The sequence below is a fragment of the Pristiophorus japonicus genome, chromosome 12 (assembly GCF_044704955.1).
Source record: "Pristiophorus japonicus isolate sPriJap1 chromosome 12, sPriJap1.hap1, whole genome shotgun sequence".
Taxonomy (NCBI): Eukaryota; Metazoa; Chordata; class Chondrichthyes; family Pristiophoridae; genus Pristiophorus; species Pristiophorus japonicus.
This window is the reverse complement of record NC_091988.1, coordinates 164984059-164995263: the sequence shown is the minus strand read 5'-3', so window position 1 is coordinate 164995263 and position 11205 is coordinate 164984059.

Genomic DNA, 11205 nt, shown 5'->3' with positions numbered 1-11205 from the left:
CCTGTACGTATGAAAATGCTGGAGTCACATGGGCCTGGACCACCAATCACTAGGTAGTATTCTCATTGATAATGGGAACTCTGTTTTTACAAGTTCCCATTACTATCAATGAGAATAACCCCCTACACAAGAAACACAATATAATGAATTAAAAAAACACCTCACATATTTAAAATTAATTGAAATTAAAGTTAATTAAATGTTTTAGAAAAAAATAGGGTTTAAAATAAACTTACCTTAATGGACAGGGTTTTTAACATAAAAATGTATGATTAAATTTAATTTTTATATGTTTTAAAACTCTTACGCTGACAAAAGTAAGCTATGCGCCTGCTTTTACCAGGCGTAAAAGTTTGAAGGACATTCGTTTGGCATGAGTTGGGCAAATAGCCCAATCTCTCCCGCGCGAATGTCCTTCTCCTGGGGAAGTGGAGGATCTGTCAAGAGAAATCTTGACAGATTGGAAAAGTATGTTTTCGGTGTGTGTACATCGCGCCTCGAAAACTGGCTTTATGAGGCCTTGCCGGGTTTGTGCGCACTTCGTACAGACCCGGTGAGGCCGAAATTTCAGCCCCGATAAACCAGCCACTGACCTGTAAGTACTGCATGATCACTTTAAATTGTACTGGTGAGGGGTCCTTCCTGTCAATCAACGCCACATGTTGCTGGACAAATTCAGCACATGATGGATAATGCACTGAGCATACCAATATCTAAACAAGTCCTGCAAGAAACGCAGGACCATCATTTAAATAAGTTATTCTGCTGTTCGCACAATTATATCATGTGCTCTTGACGCCACTGCATCCACCCACACCAATATGGCAAGTTGACTATTCTGAGTGAGTATACCAGGAGGTTTACAGTACAGTGTTGGCCAATTAAACACTGACTTTGTTTCAACAGTGGTTCGATATGCGTCACCTATTCGTGTCATATAGAAACATCAATATAAAATAATTCAGGGCATAAGCCAAGTAATTCAAAAGGAACTGATGTACTTCATGAATACTTTGTCATATAATTTGACAGAAATTGTATATGGTACAGTCATTCATTGCAAGGTTTCAATTTCTAACACAGTTTCTAAACATGCTGATCAACAAATAAAACATGGTCTGGCAAAATCACAGACCAGGGCAACAGCTTAGAGTTACTAAAAATATTTCCCTATGCGTCAGTTGCCGATAACAGTCTTCTACTTTTGTGTTTGTAACACTTATAGCTGTGTCAAAAATTGTATTTTAGTTTTCAATCTGAACCTTAAATGCTCTATGCACAAATATAAGACAAGCACCAAAAATCAATGTCCAGGCAAAGACTAGGGTGTCTCTTTCCTGTTGCTTATTCTGGCAATCTTTTGAATGATTGAGGAGCAGCTCTAGATATCAGTATGCAGTGTAATTTAAACCTGCAGCAAATGAAGGTTGAGCAAATTTTGGCAGACTTTGGAGTGCCATAGGACGTAATCATCATGAGCCAGACTTTCCCTGATGATTATTGGGCTATCGCCCATCTATCACCCAAATAGGTAGGCTATCACCCATTTCACCTTAAAAATGGAAAGCTGGGCCGTGTTACATCGCCCAAAGATCGCCGGCCCAACTTTCAGCACACAAGATTTTGGCATCGCCGAGGTGATCGCCCACCGCAACTTTCACCACATTGCCCGCACGTCGCCGGGCTGAACGCTCACCGAGAAAATTGCTGGAGATCCCTGGAGAAAAGTTGCTCCCGACTGGCACTATTCAGCAGGACTCGGCACTACGGATGCCATTTTGAATGTCAGAGGAACTGAGAGGTTGCTTCAAGAAGGGGTTTATGAGGAGAATTAATTTGTGAGTTATTTTAAGGGCCTTATTGACTCTTTGACAATCATCTGATCACATTTTTATTTGTTGAGGACAAAGTTAGGGCATTCATAGCGATAGTGATGGGGTCTGTAACTTCTCTATCAGTATTGGTCACTAATCACATGCAGTAGACTGAAGATGGATGAAGGTATATTGAAGAAGGCAGACAGCTGTGGAGGAAGAGACCTTACACCCGATGCAGTTCCAGGGAAAAGTGATCATACCTGATAACACGTGCCTTAGGAGGCTGCGCTTCTGAAAGGACGTCATCGCTGAGATATGCCAGCTCATCATGGGAGATCTGCACCATCAGGACCGCACTGCCCGTTGAGATTAAGGTTACAGCGGCACTTTCCTTCTATGCATCGGGCTCCTTTCAGGCCTCAGTTGGCAACATTTGTGCTATCTTTCAGCATGCCACACATTGTTCCATTCGACAGGTGACTAGAGCCCTTTATGCTCGCAGGATGGACTTTATAAGCTTCCCTATGATCAGGGAGGCACAGACCGAGAGGGCTCTGTGCTTCTCGAGAATAGCCAACTTCCCTAAGGTGCAGGGAGCAATAGACTGTACGCACGTCATCCTGAGAGCACCTTTAAAAGATGCGGAGGTGTTTCTGAACTGAAAAGGATTTCACTCCCTGAATGTGCAGCTTGTTGTCAACCCCAACCAAATAATCATGGCAATAAATGCAAATTTTCCAGGCAGCATCCATGACGTGCACATCTTGCGTGAGAGCGCTGTCTCTGACCTGTTTAACTGTCAGCCAGAAGGTCATGACTGGATGCTGGGGGATAAATGTGGCTCATAACCCCACTGCGTAAACCCATAGACTGAAGCCGAGAAGCACTACAATGAAAGCCATGTAGCTACATGCAATATTGTCAAAAAGACAATTGGAGTGCTGAAGCAGCGCTTCAGGTGCCTGGACCACTCTGGAGGCAGTCTACAAAACCACTCTGACCAGGTCGCTGAGTTTATTGTGGTGTGCTGCATGTTGCATAAGCTAGCTTTAAGGAGAGGACAACAATTGCCAGATGGGACTGCCAATCCACCTCAGGAGAGAGTGGAGACGGAAGAGGAAGATGAGGAGGAGGAGGATGACGAGGACCTCGGGGAGGACAATCAGCCTGGCGATGAACCCATGCCCCCACACCAGCCTGCAAGACCGGAAAGGTCCCGAGTTACGCAGTTACAAAACTCTTGCGTCAGCAGCTCATAAATGAATGCATTGCGTGAACTTACATTGGTGACATTTACAGTTGTAGTTGCATTCGGTTTCATCCTTGCCTGGCCTGGCCATTGTTTTCCAAGAATTGTATTCATGTTATACTTTACATCATTAGAAGACAGTGCACAACAATTATAACATTTCAAATAAAATGTTTTCATAATTTACCAAATTGTAAATTAAACCCCCCCCCCCCCCCAACAGTCACCCAACAATAAAATTCAACAAACACCTTCTCACCCTCCCAACATTCAAAACATTTTTAATAATAACAACAATAACAGCAACAGAACCAACATTAATAATAACAGTAATAACAATCGCCCCTCCCTACCTGCGGCCACACTTCCCTCCAGGTCCTACACTCCCTGTGTCCTAGGCCCCCATTTTGATCCCCGAGTAACTGCGCCTGGACGATTTGCAGTAGGCGACCTCAAGGCCTGCTGCTGTGGCGGTGGGGGGGAGGGGGGAGGGCGGTGGTGGGGGGTGACTCAAGGTGGCAGGATCCTCTCAGGTGGTGGTGGAGGAGAAGACGTTTCTAACAAAACGACTTCCAAACCAGAAGTTCTTCCTCCTGACTTGCATCTGTGCTGGCGTTTGGCGGGACGGCACCTTGGGAGTGCAGTGGCATACCGGATCGTATTGATGGCGGCGATCTGCTAGTCCATTGCCACAATCATGCGCTCGATACCCTTCGATATGCGAGCGGACATTGTGGCAATGTTACCGTTGATCACCGTGAACACCTGGAGGAGCTCGCGACTCAAGTCGACGCTCTCCCTGCATAGTGCAGCCATATCCTCCTTAGGATCTGCCGATCGCTGTGCGTGCCGACCGCGCTGACTCAACCTCCGGGCGGTTGGCGTGGGCACTGTTGGACACATTGGGGTTGCCTGTTGCAAGCCGCTTAGGCCCGCTACTTCTTCCATCGAAGACGATGATGTGGCCGCAGGTACAGCAGATACCGGGATGCAAGGGACATCCTCCTTGGGTTCCATCATTTCCTCCTCTCCCTCGATGGTCTCTTCCTCAGCACCCGTGGTGATAATCACCTGTAAGGGGACAGGGACAGGTGCGTCCTCCCTTTGCGCCTGCAGAGTTGGACCTACAAAACACAATTGAGCTTATTGAGCTTATTAGAACAGAAGGGTACACATGATTCTTGCACTGCGCTGGCATACGTAGGAGGAACAACAGTACTGCAATAAATGGGAACCGAGAGACGTTACATATTATTACATCATATGGTAGTACATCTATGTGGAATTCAGCCATGATCTTATGATGTTGGAGCAAGCTCGGGGGGCCAGATGGCCTACTCCTGCTCCTAGTTCTTATGTTCTTATGTTGTTAACCTGAGAGTAGTACAGAAGCTGCATGCATAACATGACATCATTCATACATTATAATGAAATGCCGTTACATTACTTTGAATCACCACTGCTTTACACATTACACACATGACAGAATGGAGGGATATGCACCACCATGGGTGGTGGCCGAGCAACTGTGGCTGCCGGCCAGTGCCGCAGCGCGTTCCTCAAAGTCGGTGAGCATACATAACTGTGTAGGTCCTCCTCCGGTACACCTACGCTCCACATGATTCTTAGATATCTTCCTCTGCAAACGTGACAAGAGCATGGCATAAGCTAATTGATTAGGTACTGTCATGGAAATACAACAGTTTCCAACGTTATATGCTAATACGGTTTGTATCCGCAATTGTGCATGGTTATAACTAAGATTGTGTTTAGGTTCTAATGCTCGACACATACATCTCGAATACAATCTCCAGCCCAGAGAGAATGACACAGTCTGGGAGAAGGTGACTGGACCTCTCATTGCTCAGTCATGCCCCATACACCAACGTAACCCAAAAGGAGACGATGCCAAAATTAGACTTAAAAAAGGCCGCAGGTTCCGAGCCCTGATCAGATCTTAGCAGGGAATCTATGCAAGAATAACCAGTTTACTTTCAATCCGTGAGATTTACATACAATGCAAAAACGACGAGACGACGTCGGTGATCCCACCCATATTTTACGGAGGCCCAGGGTGGAGGTTTCCCATGCACACCGCGGGTTAATTGGGCTCACCGCAAGTGCACCTCCCCGACGAGGGCCTCGTTGGCCTCGTCGGAGAAGGGTTTGGCCCTCCTCCTCCCCTCCACATCCTGGCCACTCTCTGCCGACTCTTCCACATTGGACATAATTTGCTGATTATTATTTCAATCTCAAATGTATTAAGAACTGGAACTAGAACAATTATTTCAATCTCTGTCACTCTCTCTATCGCTCTCTTCTGTCTTTGCTGTCTGTCTCTCCAGTCTCCCCTCTCTCTCTCTCTCTCTCCCTCCCTTTGCCTTCTGCGCATGCCCGGATGACCCCTGACCTCCCGAATCGCGGGAAACCTTCTTTGCAAAAAAAAAAACGCATGCACAGTAAGGCCGTTGCTAGGGACGTCTTGCCTTCCACATCGCTGGGGCCCATTTTACATCGCTAAGGCCCAATCCACATTGCTGAGCTATTGCTGGACTATCGGCAGAAAAAAATGGCGAAAGTTGCGATCCGAAAAATGAGCAATCTTCCAGCCATCCTGAGAGCTGAAACATCGCTAAAGCTGGAACATCGCCCATTTTTTGGGGCCCTAGCAATCTAAGTGGAAAGTCTAGCCCCATATATTTGACAGCTTAGTGTTGAGCAGACATGAAGAATATTAACTTGGGTACTGTACCAGAAAGCTGCCAGCACCTGTGGGCTCAAGGGTCAGCGACCTGGATATTGGATCACGCTGTGCCAGTGCTACAGGTGTAAAACAGGCGCCTAACGGTGCAATATGGAGGCTGCCGTGCACACGCTGAAAGTGTGTCAGCCATATTGGATTGGGTTGGTCAGTAGAAACCTAGGGCACATGTCCAAAACTGGCATTAGGCCCAGTGCATATGCAAATCCCCTTTGTGAAATTGGTCCGTGAAATTGGTCATACACCGTTCATGCTGCAGTCAGTTTTTTTCAGGTGCTTTGCAGCCACACCAGTGGTAAAGGGACCGTTGGAGGCTACCACCCAAAAATTAATCCTTTTACTTACCTTATTGCAGAGCTTCTGACAGGCTGTACACTCAGCATGGGGCCCAAGTTAGTGTCAATGGAGCGAGGCTGGCTTTACTTAAAGCTAGCCTGCTCCTTTTCAAGGCAGTCTTTAGCTCTTAAAGCTGAATTGCCTTCTGCAAAAGAAAACATCCTTCAGCACTAGGCAGTCAGCAGCTTTCAAAGCTGAACTGCTATCTGCAAAAAAACTATTAAAAATCCTTCAGAAATGGGCAGTCTGAAGCTCTGGATGCTGAACTGCCTTGTGCACAAAAAAAATGCTAAAAGTGGTTTAGCACTAACACAAATGGCTCAACAGGCCAGGGAATAGACACCTAGGGTCTCGGATGCAAAACTCCAGCTTTGTGCAGGGGGTCAACACTGGAAGAGAGGTCCTCTACCCACAAGGGGGCCAGGAGGCCCTCCAGAAGGAAGGATGTGGAACTAGATCTCCAAGGCGAACACTGCTAGCAGTGTCACCACCAGGACCTGGCCCCAGTGTCCAAAGCTGTATCATAACCTCAGACGAATGGCCAGGATCAGTATAAGCAACTTCAAAAGCCATCTCCTAGCAACTGTAGCACTAACCTCACACTCTGCTCAATGCACAACTCCCCACACAAGGCACGCCTCATATTACTAGCTTCACATCACCTCCTTGGAAGAGTGGGTGCAGGCAATTCTTAGCAGGGGCATGGCTGAGCCCTTGGCCACAAGAAATACAAGATGCCGATATCTTCATAAGTTACCTTCCTCAGATCCCACTTCCCCTCATCCCACAATCTCTTCTGATTTACAAGCTGCACCTGGTGTAAGCATGTACCTCTTGTTTTACCCCTCCTCCTCTCACCACAACCTTACCCTTGTGCCTTTCTCATTTCAAACACCCAAGAAATCAAGCCTGCCCGGCCAGTGGCTGACCAAGAAAAGGGAGAGGAGAGTGAAGAAGAAGAAACACCATCACTTGATTTCATACTCCCAGCCACCAGCTCCTCGAGGTTGTCCTGCAATGCCATCTGCGGTGTTCCCCACTGAAAGTTAGCAACCTTCCACCAGCCATGCTACAACCACTGGGGTAGCACTGTCTGACATCACTAGGATAGGCAAAGGCACACGCAACACAATCACTAAGGGAATGCACAAAGGTGATTAGTTGACTTTTTGGTGTTATATTGGATGCATATATGGCTAAAGTTGGATTGGAAAGTTTGCTTTGTGGTGGCCTTTATTTCAGCATTGTGGACAAGAGGACGCTGTGATGGTAGTAACAGAGGGAAGGTAAGGTGTGGAACAAATCTTAAAAGGGGAATTGGGGTTGTGTTCACAGGTACCATGGGTGGATGATTCGATCCCGGATATCTCGGTCAGAAGGGGCTGTCTGGGTTGCCTCCTTCCTTCCGTTTCCTGCTCTTTTCTAAACTGCTTCCTCTTCTTCTGCTTTTTCTTCTTCTGCTCCCTCTTCCCTCTGCGAGCAGCTTCTCCCCTTTGCTGCCTCTGCTGCATCTCCATATGATGTTGCAGCCCAAGCTGGATTGCAACTAGAGCACCCAGGACTGGTAGAAAGCGGTGTTATCAGAGGCCTTCCTTTAGCAGCCAAAACCTTTCAAACGTCCAGCAGCAGTTCCTGCACACGTTAACAACTTTTAAAATGTATTGCACCAAGCCACCAATCCAATAAAATGTTAAAAAAAATCAGTCCAAAAGCAAGAATCTAATCTTACCTGAAATATGTGTGTGTCCCTTTAAGAAGTGCTGACAACATTTCTGTTGTACTGATGTACGCACGTTCTTCCGTACGTGGTTTGGAGAGGGCAGTATCAAGAGCAGTGACGTTAAAAATCACAGATCATGTGTCAATTCAGGCATTACACGCCGATTGACGTCACAATCGTCATCATTTAAATGTGGGCAGCGAGCGCAGGCTTGCTACAATTGTACAGGGCTTTGGTGAGACCACACCTAGAGTATTGTACAGTTTTGGTCTCCTTATTGGAGAAAGGACTTTGAGGTGGTGCAATGAAGGTTCACTAGATTGATCACTAGGATGAAAGAGTTGTCCTATGAGGAGAGATTAAGTAGGTTGGGCCAATACTCTCTGGAGTTGAGAAGAATGACACATACAAGATTCTGAGGGGAATTGACAGAGTAGATGCTGAGAGGTTGCTTACCCTGACTGGAGGCTCTAGAACTAGGAGGCATAGTCTCAGGATAATGGTAAGGCCATTTAAGACTGAGATGAGAAGGAATTTCTCAGAGGGTTGTGAATCTTTGAAATTTTCTACCTGAATGGACTGTGAATGCGAGGTCGTTGAGTATATTGAAGGCTGAGATAGATAGATTTTTGGACTCTAAGAGAATCAAGGGATATGGGGATCGGGCAGGAAAGTGGAGTTGAGATCGAAGATCAGCCATGATCTATTTGAATGGTGGAGCAGGCTCAAAGGCCCGTATGGCCTACTGCTGGTTCTAATTCTTATATTCTTGTGTTCAGACAATGGCAGCGCTGCTGACCTGACCAAAATGCCAGCCATCGTGTTCCGCACTGGAAGCTAGAAGCGAGATGGCAGCTGTTTTTCAGCAAAACCAGACAAACGGCCAGCGCCAAACCTCCCAATTTCGTGGCCTTGCTGTGTATTTCCAGCATTTTCTGACTTTACTTCAGATTTCCAGCAGTTACAGGATTTTTTACTTTTATCTCCAATGTTGATTTTAATGTAGAATGATATCCTGGAATTGATTCTCAATTTTTTTGGGGGGATGTCAGTAGGGAAACATTTCATAATTCTGTCTTCTTGGAAATCTTACCTGTGGTTATTCATTTTATAGAGGGCATTAAATTTGTTGGGGGCCATTACAATGCAAATTTTATGGTTTGTTGAAAGGAATAGGCTTGAAGGGCTAAATTGCTTTTCTCATCACATGCTTTCTTACATTCCTATAAATTGAAAGATTCCAATACAAACACTTCAATGTATACATCAGTATCTACTGAGATTATAGAAGTTGCGCTTTTATTTTTTCTTGGGGTATTCTCTTGTGGTAAACAAACTCTACCAGTTGGTTAATGCAGCTATTTGAAGAAAGAAGAAAGAAGAAAGAAATGTATATAGCACCTTTCACGACCACCGGACGTCCCAAAGCGCTTTACAGCCAACAAAGAATATGGAGGCTAACAGCATCTAAATTTTTTTTAATAATTTTTTTTTTAAATGTATAAAAGTACAATTGATCACAAAGGATGGAATGATTTACCAAAATACAGTTTATGTGATAAATCAAGAAACATTTTTTTTTCTTTACAAGCACACATTGCTGTATATGTACAGGTGATAAAACTAGAATTCAACGGAAATTTAATTTTCAATTAAATATCATTGAAAAATGCGTTAACTTACATATTTTATCAGCTTGTCCTGCCTCTGAAGATGGTATCACATGCTGGGCTTCGATTCTATGGGCATTAGCAGTATTCCAGTACTTCACCTAAGAAGCCATTCTTCATCTCTATGTCTAGGTAGTGAGTATCGGTAACTTATTTGACAATGGGAGGGCATCACAGTTGTAGAAAAAGAGATCCTGCAAGTCCCCTGGGAGTATAGATGCACCAACATCAGTGTTCTCGATCAGGCCAACATCCCCAGCATCGAAGCACTGATCACAGTTGACCAGCTCCGTTGGGCGGGCCACATTGTTTGCGTGCCCAACACAAGACTCCCAAAGCAAGCGCACCACTCGGAACTCCTACACGGCAAGTGAGCCCCAGGTAGACAGAGGAAATGTTTCAAGGACACCCTCAAAGTCTCCTTGATAAAGTGCAACATCCTCATCAACACCTGGGAATCCCTGGCCAAAGACCGCCCTAAGTGGAGGAAGAGCATCTGGGAGGGCGCTGAGTACCTCGAGTCTCATTGCCGAGAGCATGCAGACAACAAGCTCAAGCAGCGGAAGGAGTGTGCGGCAAACCAGACTCCCCACCCACTCTTTCCTTCAACAAATGGCTGTTCCACCTGTGACGGAAACTGTAATTCCCATATTGGACTGTACAGTCACCTGAAAACTCACTTTTAGAGTGGAAGCAAGTCCTCCTCGATTTCGAGGGACTGCCTATGATGATGGAGGAAAAGTGATCTAAAATGGTGTTTCCGACAATTCTACTGAACTTCAGAAAAACAAAAGGAGTTAATGCTGAGAACCATAGGTACCTCAGACTGGAGCCTGAGAACAAAGGACATTTTCAAAACCAGCACCTGGCTCTAATTCATATCCTGAGTTAGGTACACCCAAGTTTGTCAAGGTTAAGTGGAGATTATGTTGTCTGACCAATAGTAGAATTACCTGAGATAACTTAAAAGGAGAGTCATCATACCCTCTTGTTGCCATTATTTAAGGTCAGAGACAATATAAGGAGTTTAACGACTAATCAGCAAGCCTGGTTGCAATCAAGTAATTAAAATATGCTTATTATGTTCTTGATCAGTGTCTGTCCAAGAAAATTGGCACCAAAAATGAATCCTTGCAATAACATGAGTCACCTTGATTGGTCAGATATTGAAACGGGTAGGACAAGGGGGGTTTACTCTCTAAAATTAGATGTACAAAAGATTTTGTATTTGATACTCAAACTAGATAGTTTTGAAAGAGGAAGAAATATTCAGAGGTTCAGAGAAATCGGATAAATCTAGAGGAGGGTTGAGAATATTAATATAAGTGCTTAAGCAGCAAGTGGGAATTCAGGGACACTTCTGGTGTCCCTGACGACTACATCTGCGGGAAGTGTATCCGCCTCCAGCTCCTGACGGACTGCATTGCGGAATTGGAGCTGGGGATGGATTCACTCTGGAGCATCCACGATGCTGAGAATGACGTGAGTAGCACGTGGAGCGAGTTGGTCTTACCGCAGGAGAAGGGTCCACAGCCAGCTAGGGAATGGAAGACCAGCAGGAAGAGTAGTGCAAGGAAGGTAGTGCAGGGGTCCCCTGTGGTCATCCCCCTACAAAACAGATACACTGCTTTGAGTACTGTTGAGGGGGATGA